The sequence below is a fragment of the Malus domestica genome, chromosome 10 (assembly GCF_042453785.1).
Source record: "Malus domestica chromosome 10, GDT2T_hap1".
NCBI lineage: Eukaryota > Viridiplantae > Streptophyta > Magnoliopsida > Rosales > Rosaceae > Malus > Malus domestica.
Genome location: NC_091670.1, coordinates 11,665,210 through 11,678,594, shown reverse-complemented (window position 1 = coordinate 11,678,594; position 13,385 = coordinate 11,665,210). Strand labels below are relative to the sequence as shown.

Here is a 13,385-nt window from a genome sequence, read left to right as displayed (position 1 = left end):
TGGGATCTTACAATCCATCTCCCCTTAGGGGTCTAACGTCCTCGTCGGCATACCTCTGGCCAGGGATTGCCTCTAATACCAAATTGTCACATCCCCGCCCGGACCCCTACCACATCCCGGGCTCTACTCCACCGTAGCATGATATTATCCGTTTTGGGCCTCGACCACGCCCTCACAGTTTTGTTTCTGGAAACTCACACGAGAACTTCCTAGTGGGTCACCCATCATGCGATTACTCTCGTGTGAACTCGCTTAACTTTGGAGTTTCGATAGAACCCGAAGCGAGTGAGCTCCTAAAAGGCCTCGTGCTAGGTAACTATAGGAATATACATATTAGGCTTACAAGATCCTTACCCCTGGGCGATGTGGAATCTTACAATCCTCATCACTATCACCATCGCCACCTCTCTCGCCAAGGCTGGCCTAGGCCCAATGCCAACAAGACGCCTGTCCAGGGGCCAAAATTGAAAAGGACGCCAAAAAAAAGTTTCCAAATATTTAGGTATTAAAAAAAGGGGTAAATTACATTTTACCCCATCAAGTTTAAGATCGATTTCAATTCCTTACAACATCTTTAAAACATTTCACTTTCATACCTCACATACTATTTTATTTCAATATAATACATCTATTACATTTTCTATCCATTGGTCTGTTAAGAGTTGACGTGGCTGCCACATGGCAAAAATAATAATTTTTTATACATTAAAAATATTATAATATTAACCCTATTTAAAAATAAATAAAAAATCCAGAAAAACCTTAACCCAGATCCCTTTCCTTCCCCCTCACCTCTCTACAACTCCCATTTACAAAATCCACCGCTCAGCTGACGGTTCATCCCTATTGAAGCACTTCCATACCTAATTCTACCCATCAACCAACCCATTTACAAAATCCCCACTCCGAAACCCTAATAACCTAACCCCCAAACCCATAGAGAATTTTGCCCAGGCCGTCGAAAAAGTCAGAGTCGACGAAGAGGCTCCGGAGGTGGGCAGCAGTGGCGGTGGAGTTGAAGGAAGCGGTGGGCTTGGGGGTCGAGGAGAAGGGGTTGGGTGGTTGGCCCCCCAAGAAGTTGTCGAACTCGAGAAACATGGCAGGAGGTTGGATGAGGTGAGGCAGAAGAGGTCGAGGTTGGAAGGGTCGAAGATGAGAAGGTCGTCGAAGTTGGGTAATTGAGTGATTAAGCAGAACATAGGGTTGATTAACTTGAAATTCAAGAACATTAAGAACCTGCTGAGGAGGGTAATTGGGAGTGTAGGGCCTCGTAATGTGACGTTATGTCTCGTAAAACACCGTACGAGTTGCTTCATCCATGGCGTAATGATTCGGCGTCATTTTTCCACCCTTCAAGATCTCAAACACTAGACCTCAAAAACCACACCCGCATCTCAAATTCAACATTTTACAGATGAGAGAGAGAAAGAGAGAAAGAGAGAGAGAGAGAGAGAGAGAGAGAGAGAGAGAGGTGAGACCAGCGCTGAGGGGTGCTTGGGTGGAATGGATGAAAGGGTGGAGGGGATGGATAAAGAGGGGATGGACGGACAGGAAGGAAAAGATGGGTAGGGGGTGGGTGGGATGTAGAGTTGCGGGGAAGGATTTCTGGGTTTGTTTTTTTTTTTTTTTTTTTTTTAAATAGGGTTAATATTATAATATTTTCAATATATAAATTTTTTTTTTGCCACGTGGCAGCCACATCAACATAAATGTGGCAACTACGTCAGCTTTTAACGGACCAATGGATGGAAAATGTAACGGATGTATTATATTGAAATAAAATAGTGATTAAGGTATGAAAGTGAAATGTTTTAATGATGTTGTAAGAAATTGAAATCGACCCCAAACTTGAGGGGGTAAAATGTAATTTACCCTAAAAAAATTATTTTGTCCAGAGTCCAGAATAAACGCTAGAGTGGAACAGTCCATGCTTTGGGGCATAAAAATTAAAAAAATTAACAGAAGGAGGACACTTGTCTCCCAATTAACCCTTACACATTTGAAACTTTCCCTAATCTCCACCCCTATTGCCCTGCTTTCTGCCTTCTTTCTCCCATTGGATACAAGTGCAACATTCAACTCCTAAAATTTCAAAATTTCAAAATTTCATTACAAGATTCCCATTGGTTGCAACTGCAAGTTGCTGCACTATAGCTTCCAAAGCCACTGAGGCACAGCCCATAAGTCCTTTTTAACGACCAGCCCGCAAACTTTTTTTTATAAAATTTAAATTATAAATTTATAATTTAATATGAAATTTTCCAAGTGATGTAGAATTATAGCGTAATATGGGTATCGATTATTGATATGAATCATATAATTAGTGATGTATAGAATTATTGTTTATTAATGAATTGAATTCTTGATTATTGATTAATTGAATTATTGATTCAATTCCAAACCAAAATTTTTTGTTCAATTTTATCAATTTTTATAATATGTTTAGTGCTTTTTTATAATATATAATATATGTTGGAATGATAATTTTAATTGAAATTTTTTTTATATCGTATGTAGGTGGTGAAATCTTGTCCTCAGATTTCACTATTTAAATTCGGCGTATAGTTTTTCTTCAATAAGTAAAAGGATGAAAACACCCTTAATGAACTAAACAGACTTTTTGAGGACGTATCTAATTTCTATATGTTTTGTCACTTTTATGTATATATTTGGATAGAGCTTGACCTCACGAGTGTGTAGGCGGAAACTGTTCGCCAAAGGGAGCTATAATGAATGAGATATAAACAAGCAAAGACTAGGGTGAAATGGTCATTTGGCCATTATCAGGAATGAGATATAAACGAATGAGGGAAAGGAGAAAAGGGGAAGGCCAGCCAACCTAGGTCACTTCTCGATCCATTACAGAAGCGTGATCCGACTTGGTCCTTGCATGAATTTCCGACATGAAATCGTCGATTTTTCCGTGAAATTTGTCTAACCACCACCTAAAATCAACTCCACGACCCTTCTTCCTACATTTACACTCAAATCCAGTGAGTTTTGGCTCTAGTTTTGCGAAGAACGGCGTCGGTGGCGCCGAGGGTCCCATGGCGGTGATGCGCCATTCCTGAAGCCAATTCCATGGACCACCACCACCAATAGACTCCCCTCAACCTCAGGAACAAAGCCCATGCATTGGTTGGGGAGTCGAAGTTCGTTTTGGCATTGAATCAAGAGCATCAATTTCTAAGGTTTTCGATAGATCGAGGCAATTTTCGGGTATTTTCTGGCCGAATTGGACTTTGGTCTAGGTATGAAGTTGTTCCTTTCATTGAGCTCCATTTTCCTGTGAAATTTGGTAATTTTTAGAGTTAGTCGAAAAATTGGGTTTCCTTTCATCTGAAACCGCCACCTACAATGGCGTGTGGTCAGTGGGCTGACGATGACTTTTTAAGTTAAATTAGATGTCTTGATTTCAGATTTGATATCTGCTTGATGTGATTTGATTGTTTGAACATATTTTCATTATGGTACGCCACTTGATCATTATATGAATCGACGATTCGACCGTTGGATCGTCACCAAACTTTAATGCGCTATAGTACATAATATTTAAGGACATTAGAAACTTACGGATCGGGAATCTGACATACAAATCTAGATGAACTGAATTTTTAAGTTTGTAAAACTAATATATGTGATATGGGGTGTGCTATCCACACACCCCTTTTTACTTCTCCCACACCTCTTGTTAATTTCTATCATTTGATTTTCTTTAATTCATCCGATCTAACGACCGAAAATTAAAAGGGTGTGAGAGAAGTAAAAAGGGGTGTGTTGATATTACACCCCATGTGATATGGTTATTACCCTGTTTTTGTTTTTAGTATTCTTTGTGGATATACTTGGTTTTATAAATGTGATTTTTAACGTTTAGTCATCGTTGTATTATTATGAAATGTGATTTGATTTGTGTATTGGGAATATTTGTGAAATGTGATTTGAAATACATGTTGAATTGTTTGTGAAATGTGAGGGCTTAGTAATGGACCGTTAACCTAATGTCATGGGGGTTTGTTTGTTTCAATATTATTTCATTTCTCGCTTCGTTGACCCGCTCTAAAGTTAGTACTTGTGCTTTATTTCATTTCATTAAGCCTTTGTAAATTGAGCACTTGATTCATGTTTTGTTTCTTCGAGCCGTTGTTATATTCCTTGGACTTTCGCTCGGTTCCGTTAAGTGGTCCAGTTCCTTGTTCCGTTTGGATTTCGTTGAGTGGTCCGGAATTCCTTGTGCTCTACGATGTCGTTGAATGGTCTGAAATCGTATCATGCCTTGGATTTCATTAAGTGGTTCGATATCCATTGTACTTCCCAATTCCGTTGAGTAGTCTGGAATCGTATCCACTCGGGTTTCGTTGAAAGATTTAGAATCCCTTTTACTCCGCGATTTCCGTTGAGTGGTCTAAAATCGTATCCTGATCTGAATTCCATTAAGTGGTCCGGAATCCCGCTTGGTATTTTGGTTTCGTTGAGTGGTTTGGAACCCGATGTTGTTGGATTTCGTTGAGTGGTTCAAAATCAAATTTTTCAGAGATTTAGGCTTCGGTCGAATTGTGTCGCTTTAGCATTGCATTTTGGTATATTGTATATGTTATTGATTGATGTGATTGTTGAATGGTGTTGAAAAGCACATGTGTGTGTAAACTGCATGACGATTGTGGAGCCAAAAATATTCACTAGGCGACTCGTGGACTTTTGGATAAAAGAGGACAAAAATACCCTTAAGGCATACTGGGATTCCTACGCGCGAGCAGCGGGCAATCATCTTTCAATCAAGTCAAAAGTGTCCAAAATATGTAACAATTTAAAGCCTATTTCATCAAATCCTTTCTATAAGGTAATTCCCAAAATCTAATTTATTCTATATGTTTTATATTCCATTATTTAGCTAATAAATTAGCTAAATAATATATTCCTTTCATATTTCCTAAAATTGACTAATTACAGGATTAATTACCTAATCAATCCCTTAATTATCAATTAAACCACCAAATTATAATAAAAAAACATACCAAAGGCCGGTTACCCACTAGGGCTGCCATGCCTTTTATTTTTTGCTTTTTGCTACCATTTTCTTTCCCTTTTATGACATTCAAATAGCTAGTTAATTAGGTTATTATTATTTGCTAATTAACTAGCCAACTATTTCCATAACTCCCCAAAATAACTAGCCCATTATCTCCATAACCCCCCAAAATAAATCATCCTTGGCCTAAAGGCCGGCCACACCTTCCTCTCCTATATATTGGTTCCCATTTTCACCAAACACTAATTCCAATTCTCTTACAAAAAAATCTCAAATGCTCTAAACACTCTCTCTCTAAAAGTCTAATTTTGGCATCGGAGGTTCTTCGGCCAAAGCCCCCCATTCATCGTGGGTGCGTGAGGCTTTTGGCCTTAACCTAAGGTGCTAGTTGTTTTGTAGGTGCAAAATTGTCCAAGATCGAGAAGGAGAAAATTTGCATCCACAAATTGGTGCTTTCATTGAGAGTTGAAATCCACACTCGTAGAAGACTCTTGCACAAAAAGGTTTTTTCTCTATTTTCTAATCCATTTGAATATTTTTCTTACTTTCGTATTATTAGAATTTTTTACTTGCAAAGGTTCTTTGAAAAAACGTATAAGAAAAATATAATGGTTAAAAATTTGGAAAATACCACAAGTGAATTCTAATACTCAAGAAATGGGATTGCGGAGATCCACAAGGCAAAATACGGTTGTAAATATAGTGGCACCACCACTACGAGGTTCCACCATGTCCCAAGTCGTGCCATCCAAGTTTGCACGGACCCAAGCCCAAGCTTCGCATTCGCATGCACCACGCACTAAGCAGCCTGCTTCCGTGATCCAGCCTGCTCCCGTAGCCCAGCCTGCTCCCGTGATCCAGCCTGCTCCTGCAGCCCAGCCTGCTCCCGTGATCCAGCCTGCTCCTGCAGCCCAGCCTGCTTTCATGGCTTCCCAAGCTGCCCAAGTCGGCCCGAGACTATCTCAACCATCCGGACCAATCATCGAGGTTGGGGCGTTTTCACCACATTTCTCCACAGATTTGACATTCCCCAACTCAAATATCGCACTCGGAGTCAAGCACCCTTCTATTGTTTAAGGAGGTGCATTTCATCCAAGTTCTTCTAATCCGAATGGCGAACAAAACTTGCCCTGACAAGTCATAGAATTGACAAACGCCCTTGCACAACAAACAACCTTGGTGAATCAACTTTTGCAACGCACCGAGATCCAACGTGCCCCAGATGAACTACCCCGAAGTAGGACAAGGGCATATGAGAAACCTCTCAAACAGCGTCCCAGAAAGCAGCTACTCAACTAACCACAAATCGAGCATTCAGGTAGTGCACACTCTTGATTGGGCCCCCGAGATAGCGTATACTCCCGTTTTAGTGTGCGGAGGAGCGTGCACTCTCGACTAGGCCCACAGGCAAGTATACGTTCACGGTTGGGGCCATGCTTTGATAATTAACATGGGCAGCCTTCCAGGCAAAGCATTTATTCACGGTTAGGCCCGCAAAGAGTATCCTCCACATCACATCGAAGCAGGCAGCCTGACAAATGGAAGGAAACAACTGTTCAATCCTGCTCTAGTTCAACAGGTAGCCTGCAAAGAAATCTCTCGCTTGCTAGGAATATATCTTATACACCGTAACCATGACATAAACGAGCCAAACGTGTAGAAGAGCATCCTAGACACGCAGGTAAAGACTAGGGGCAGTCGAAGGCTCCGCTACCCCAACAAAGGCAAATCCAATAAGAGGTAGAAAGGTTTTTCAATGAACGGATGCGTGATTTCCGACGCAACGAAATGGTTGATGAAGCATTAAGGTGAGATATGACCAACATAAGTAGGTCACCTTTCACGGATGAGATCGAGCAAGCAGAGCCTCTATGCAAGTTTAGCATGCTGCACTTCACATCTTTCAAAGGAGACGGGGATCCAGAAAGACACTTGAAGCATTACCGAAGCGCGATGGTTCTTTATCGGAATAATGACGCCCTTATGTGCAAAATATTCGCCACTACTTTACAAGGCGAGGCACAAGATTGGTTTCATACCTTGCTAGCGCGATCCATTCATAATTTTGATGATCTTTCCTTGGTTTTCACCGAAGAATACTCATCTTATCGTTCGATCAAGAAAAGTCCGATCACTTGTTCAACGTAAAGAAAAACCCAAAAGAGTCACTTCGCGATAACGTAAAGAGATTCAAAGTAGAGAAAGCGAAGATCGTCAGATGCGATAACTCGATAGCAAGTGCAGCCTTCCAAAAATGACTCCCAGCAGACCACCCACTGTTTGGAGAAATGATCATGAAAAAAGACCTAACTCTAGCAGATTCCTTTGCTTTGGCAGAGAAGCATGCACTTTGGGACGAGGCTCGACAAGCGAAAAAGGCGCCTGAACAACCTCGAAAAGAGTCGACAACTGCTCAAAGGAAGGAGGATGGAAAACAGCCCAATAAGGGTAAACAGGAGGTCAAGCGCATGGACCGACCCACGACCAAAGAAGGCCCGATAACCAATAGCTATTCTAAGTTCTCAATTTCAATTCATCAAATCCTTCGTGACATCAAGAACGAACCATGGTTTAAGTTGCCGAAATAGTCAAAAGGAGATACTTCCAAGTTGGACCACACCAAGTATTGCGCATTCCATCGAGGTCCTGGTCACACAACCAACGACTGCTACACTTGGAAGAACTACCTAGAGAAGCTCATGAAAGAAGGCAAAGTCGATAGATACTTGTACAAGCCAGCTGCGCAACCAAAAAGGAATGCAGACAGAGATGAAGAGCCACAAACCAAGATGATTCGAATTAATGGCATTTTCGCCGAATTCGAGCACCTGGGGGCCACTAATAACTCCAAAAAGAGGAAGATCGAGCAGGCTTTACTAATCTCACAAGTTTAAGCAGTTGATACCCAACCTGGACCTATTATTGGCTTTACTAAGTACGATGCAGAAGGAGTCGATTTCCCACACGATGATACACTAGTAGTATCAGTCCAACTAGCCCATGCTATAGTCGACATGATGATGGTTGAAAATGGAAGTGCAATCAACCTACTTCAACTATTATCATTGAGAAGATGGGCCTGGAAAGTACAATCATAAGCCGGGCAGAGGTACTTACCGAATTCAACGGACACACCTCAACTGCCATCGGCCATATCACACTTGACGTGAAAACACCACCAGTTGTCTAAAAAAAAAACATTCACGATCGTAAGTGATCCATCTCCCTACAATAGGATTCTTAGGAGACCTTGGTTGATCAAGCTAGATGCCGTCACTTCCGTCAAGTATCAAAAAATTTGATTTCGCATCCCGGGAGGAGGAATCGGAGAGATCAAGTCTGACCAGGTTTCATCCCAACGATGCACTGTGTAAATGTTGAAAGAATCAAAGAAGAAGACCTTTATCCCTGTAGAGGTTACCAAAGTTCAAAAGGACAAAGAAACTACCAAATAGCAATTATAGCAGGTGGATCAAGAAGATGGCGCCCAAGAAGACAAGATAGGATGGAAACCTGAAGATGATGCCGAAGACATCATTCTTAATCCTCAGCAGCCAAAAAAGACGGCTAAAATTGGTTCACAACTAAGCCCAGATGAGAAGGAAGAACTCACGATTTTCCTTAGAAAAACCGAGATATCTTCGCATGGTCACCATCCGACATGCCCGGTATTGACCCCAAGGTGCCCTGCCACAAGCTGCACGTCGACCCTACTGCCAAACCAGTAATCCAAAAAAGAAGAAATTTCACACCCGAACGAGTAGCAATCATCGAGGCAGAAATTGACAAACTATTGGAGGCTGGTTTCATAGAATATGTAGCACACTCGGCATGGCTTGCTAATGTCGTACTAGTCATGAAGAAAGAGATAGGCAAATAGAGGGTTTGCGTGGACTACACCGACCTTAACAAAGCATGCCCAAAAGACCATTACCCTGTCCCCTGGATTGATCTATTAGTAGATTCAACTTCTGGAAACCAGTTGCTCAGTTTCTTAGACGCATACTCTGGCTACAACCAAATAGCCATGTACGAGCCCGACAAGGAGAAAATTGCATTTGTGATAGAACGAGGCACCTAGTGCTACAAGGTCATGCCCTTTGGCCTCAAGAACCCGGGAGCCACTTACCAAAGGCTAGTAAATATGATGTTCAAGAAGCAAATTAGGGTAACCATGGAGGTCTATGTTGACAATATCATGGTAAAGGGCAATCAGTGATCAGATCACATTCGTAATTTGGCAGAAACTTTCAATATCCTTAAAAGGTACAAGATGAAGCTCAACCCTACCAAATGCACGTTTGGAGTATGTTCAGGCTGATTCCTAGGGTACTTAGTAACCCAACGAGGAATTGAAGCACATCCCAAGCAAATCCGAGCAATCCTAGAGATGAAATCTCCAACTACCTTGAAGGAGATCCAAAGCTTGACCGGACAAGCAGCAACCCTCAACCGCTTCCTTCCATGATCCACCGATCGATGCAAGCCTCTTTTCAAAGCTATCAAGAGGGCACAAAGAGACAAATGGGATGAAGAATGTGAAAAAGCTTTCCAAGACTTGAAGAATTATCTCACATCACCTCCCTTACTATCTAAGCCGGAAGCAGCGGAGGATTTATACATTCATTTGGTAGTCTCCGAAGTAGCAGTGAGCTCTGCTCTCATACGAGAAGAGCTAGGGCCCAACTGCCGATATTCTACACTTCTAAAGCTCTTCTCAATGCGGAAACAAGATATCTGAAGATCGAAAAATTAATTTTGGCTTTAGTTGTTGCGGCTCGGAAGCTTAGACCATACTTTCAAACTCATATAGTCATTGTCATGACTCAGTATCCCTTACGATCAATATTAAATGGTCCGGAGGCTTCTCAACGAGTGATGAAATGGGCATTGGAACTTGGCCAATATGGTTTAGTTTTCCGACCTCGCACAGCGATAAAGGCCCAAGCCTTGGTAGACTTCGTAGTGGAATTCACGCCTAGCCTAGGTGACACAATAGGGCGGCCCAACGACGCCCCAGAAGCAGCCGAAAGCATATTAGCCATGCTTGCTCCACCCGATAAGGACTTCTGGATATTGCATGTCGACGGAGCATCCAACTATAAAGGCTCGGGAGCAGGTGTAGTCCTTGTTACTCCAAACGGCTCAATGCTCGAGCAGGCTATCACTCTAGGCTTCAAAGCATCCAATAACGAAGCTGAGTATAAGGCATTATTAGCAGGCCTTCGAATGGCAAAAGACTTGGCGGTGAAGAAACTCGCAATTCATTCTGATTCCTAACTAATCACTAGCCAGGCTATTGGGGAATACACGGTAAAACACCCAAGGATGGCACAATACCTAGAGAAAGTACGCCAACAGCTTGAGGCATTTCAGACTTACACTCTCACTCAAGTTTCACGGGCAGACAACGCCCATGCAGATACACTAGCTGGTTTAGGTTCCACCCTCGACCACCAATTTAAATGCTTCATTCCAGTGGAATATCTAGACAAGCCAAGCATAGAGATGGAGCCAATAGTTGAAGTGTCACAGGTTAGTGTAACTCTCAACTGGCAAAGTTCTATTATAGACTACTTGGTCAACAACACACTACACGCCGAAAGATTGGAGTCAATGAAGCTCCAAATCAAGGCGGCACGCTACTATATGTGGAATGGCATTCTCGTTCGAAGATCCTACACCGGACCACATCTCCGCTGCCTAGCACCTCCTGATAACTTAAAGGTTTTAAGCTCAATCCACAAAGGCATTTGTGGGAACCATTCTGGAGGCTGATCCTTAGCCCAGAAGGCTCTTAACGCAGGCTACTACTGGTCTACCATACACTAAGATGCTAAGGAGTTAGTACAAAAGTGCGATCGCCTGCCAACGCTATAAACCGGTACCAACACTATCTGCCAGTCAGCTATACCCACAAATGAGTCATTGGCTGTTTATGCAATGAGCAATCGACCTAGTAGGGCCTATGCCGCCTGCTACTAGGGGCAGATGCATGATGATCGTGGCAACCGACTACTTCACCAAATAGGTAGAAGTAGAACTCATGACGACCACGACTCAGACGGACATAGAGCTTTTTATATGGAGGAATATCATTTACCGATTTGGCAACCCTCAGTCCATCGTCACCGACAACGACCCTCAATTTGTTGGAAAAGATTTGGCGAAGTTCTTCCAAAAATACGGCATCAAACAACACATGTCCACGCCAAGATATCCTTAAGGCAATGGGTAGGCTGAAGCATCCAACAAGACGATCCTCGACTGCCTCAAGAAATCCCTCACCAACAAAAAGGGGAAATGGCCAGATGAACTCCCCGGATGTTTATGGGCATATTGCACTACCAAAAGACGAGCGACCGGTGAAACTCATTTCTCTTTAGCATTTGGTTCGGAAACAATCATTCCTCCCAACATTATCGTGCCAAATATCAACACTCTACTGCCAAGCATTTAGCAGAACAGTAAAGAGATGGCTATAGACTTAGATTTGGCAGAAGAGAGGCATGAACAGACCATCACCCGCATCGCAACCTACCAACAGCAGGTTCTTTCCAGCTACAATAAAAGGGCCAAGATCCGGCAGTTTCAACCTAGAGATCTGGTCCTAAGAAAGGCATTCGTCAATGCCCGTAGAGAGGGCTCTAAAACGATGGATCCCATCTGGGAAGGTCTTTACAAGATCAGCAGAGTAGGCGGCAATGGTAGCTACACCCTTGCTACGATGAATGATAAAGAGATCGAGAAGCAATGGAACGCCTATAATTTGAGGAAATAGCATGTGTGACTTCCCACTATATCAAGACTCGAAAACTCAAGCAGCTCAACGAGCACCACCTCGTAAGCTGAGGACTATCCAATCATCATGCAGTTTTTTACAGCCAAATTATTCATTTATTTTGTTTATTTTTCAATAAATAATTCAAAAATAATTTGTAACTTGGCTCGATTCCATGTCTACAACAACTTATCTTTTCCTGTACTTTAAAAGAAGATCGCACCCCCTTTGGGACTTACTGCAGGAATTGAACCCCCCGAGGGACCAACTATGCTCTCCAAGGAGGGAGGATAAACTCAATACTCCGAATATCCAGACGTGGATGGGCCTGGCTGCCCTAGTATAACTAGGTGCATGATGGCTTGCACTGGGATTCCTAGAAGTAGCTACAATGGTCTTTTTCAAGGCTTAGTGATAGGAGCATATTTATGCGACTTAGTTAGCTTGTTCTTGTGCATTTATTTTGTTATTTCTTAGTCAATTTTGTATTTTAAGCTATTTTCGTGTGTTTGTAGGTCATAATAACATAGTTGGCAAGAAAGTGCATTTTGGAGCAATTTTGGGCTGAAATGGATTGCTTGCATATGGAGCAAGTTGGATGGACGTTTTTGGTGTTTTAAAAAGGGTTTCAACATATGCAAAAATTTGAATAATGAAGTTGGAGTGTGGAAGTGTGTAGATACATACATTTAAGGAACAATTTGAAAGGAAAAAAAGTGAAAGATGCCATTTGTTGGATTGCTTTACAAGTTGTATTCACATTTCCAGCAACTACAAACATAATTACAAGCTGAAATGATGCATAGCATGTGTGTGAAAGTATCTAGCAGCAGGTGCATGTGTGAAGAGGTGTAAAGTGGCCAAAAGTTGGTGTTTGCAAGATGAAATGATGCAAAACATGTGTGTGAAAGTTGTCTAACAACTAAGACATGTGGAAGTGAGCTGGAACACAAGGCAAAGAGTGCATAAATCCACCCATGCTATGCACATTCATTGTCCCCTCCATCATTTCAGATTTCATGCATCATTTCATCACTTTAACCTCCATTCCATGCACTAATTGCTGCACCATTCCTTGTCCCCTCCATCATATTAGATTTCATGCATCATTTCATCATTTTAACCTCCACTCCATGCACTCATTGCTGCACCATTCCATGTCCCCTTCAATGAATCATTTCAGCACCACTCCATTGAATCATTGCTGCACACACCACTCCATTTTACACCCCCATGCCGTGCACTCCTCTATAAAAGGAAGGGTGTGTAACAACCAAGTGGGAGGAGATTTAGATCCATCAACACAATCCACCCATCCACCCTTCACCATAACTCACTTATATCCATCCACCACCATAATTTACCACTAATCCATCAAACCACACCTTGTGCTGCAACAAAGAGAAGAAAGAGGACCTTAGAGGTGCTTGCCATTCAAGTTGGATTGTTGGAGCGTTTTTAGGTGTTTTCATTCTTTGTTTTCAATGTTTAAGTTTATGTATCTTTGTTTTGCGAACATGAGGAACTAAACCCCTCTTGGCTAGGGATGATTTCAAAGCCATGATTATGTGTGCA

At 42.0% G+C, this 13,385-nt stretch overlaps 1 long non-coding RNA gene across 1 annotated transcript; it reads left to right on the top strand.

Moving 5' to 3' along the window:
* The first annotated feature begins 2,795 nt into the window (after positions 1-2,795).
* On the top strand, positions 2,796-13,202 carry LOC139188972 (uncharacterized). Its single transcript, XR_011572423.1, has 3 exons — positions 2,796-3,251; positions 4,632-5,532; positions 12,326-13,202. It is a non-coding gene; the product is annotated as an uncharacterized lncRNA (long non-coding RNA).
* The last annotated feature ends 183 nt before the right edge of the window (positions 13,203-13,385 follow it).